We start from the raw sequence: 1,240 nt of genomic DNA, 5'->3' as shown, positions 1-1,240 counted from the left end.
TTGTTAATATTCTAACGCATTTTATTTGGGAGTTCTGCCGTCCCCTGCTGATCCTTCGTTGACACACTTACTATAGACCTTTGCAAAAATCGCCTTCTGTGCGCTGCCATCTTTGTCTGCTGGGATCTGGAACGCCTTTGAGCATGGGCTCTTGATCTGCTGTGCGGTATATCGGACGCTGCGCTTGCGTCCACAACCCAGTGACTCAGCATTTTTCGCCAGGGTGATAAGCGATGGAAAGATCTATACTCTGTCTCACGATAATTTGGCCAACTGACGAGGTTGCGGCTCCCGCGACCCAATAAGAGCACCGGAGCGAGGCACGTGATTAACACTCCATGGTCGAGGCCACCGGTGCTTCGTTACCGCCACAGCAACAGAACCCTCCGCAACAAAAAGTAGTTCTAGGCTTCTTTTTTTTTTCTCTTAACGGTAATTTAACTCGCGCGATTACATCTATAACAGGAAGATATGAAGAATAAAGAATAAACAATCACAAATTGATTAGTTTCAATTATATTTAAATCAAACAAGTAATTCCAGAATCGTATCCGCTCGATTGTTTTCGCCTTGTAGCGCAGTGGCCGTTGGCGATCGCCGGTGATTGCAGCCGTTTGATCGGCCGTTTCCGCTCAAAACATCGCACTGTGCCCCGGCATTACAACCCGTCACATATTCGCAGCTAAACTGAGCGTATGGTTGTCTCATGAGCTGCTCCCGAAGTGCTCGCTATTCTAGCGGACGAAAATGTTGCTGCGGTGGACGTTCATTCGAAGTTGGTTGGTTTCGGAGAAGACGACTTTTGGTTAGCAGACGCTGGTTCCTCCGGGCCTTGCGCCTCGCATTTCAGGTGGTCACACAAATGCTCCCGTGACGTCGGGTCCCGTGTCTAGCTCCGACGCTTTTATTGAATCGTGGGGACCTAACTTGCATAGTTCGCCAAGTTATATTGTGAAACGGAGTATAGTCTTCTACTTCCTCAACCCCCGTCACACTGTCCCCTTTCAAACAAAAAAAAAAAAAAAAAAAAAAAGCTGTACATGATTGGCTTACGCGCAGCATCTCCGGCTTGAATTCTTCAATAAAGTTGATTCCCTCTCTTTCTCTTCCTAACGTTCCTTGCTAGTTTCGTTGAAGTTTGGGCGAACTGTCACGTTTCTGTAGAGAGTTGTAGAGCCGCGCTTCGTCCATCGGCTGAAATGTTTTGGTCCGTGGTGTGCTCGTCATATTTTGCCTTCAA

This window comes from Ixodes scapularis, unplaced genomic scaffold, assembly GCF_016920785.2.
Source record: "Ixodes scapularis isolate PalLabHiFi unplaced genomic scaffold, ASM1692078v2 PGA_scaffold0__279_contigs__length_252992795, whole genome shotgun sequence".
Lineage (NCBI taxonomy): Eukaryota > Metazoa > Arthropoda > Arachnida > Ixodida > Ixodidae > Ixodes > Ixodes scapularis.
Note: the sequence above shows the minus strand (reverse complement) of the source record.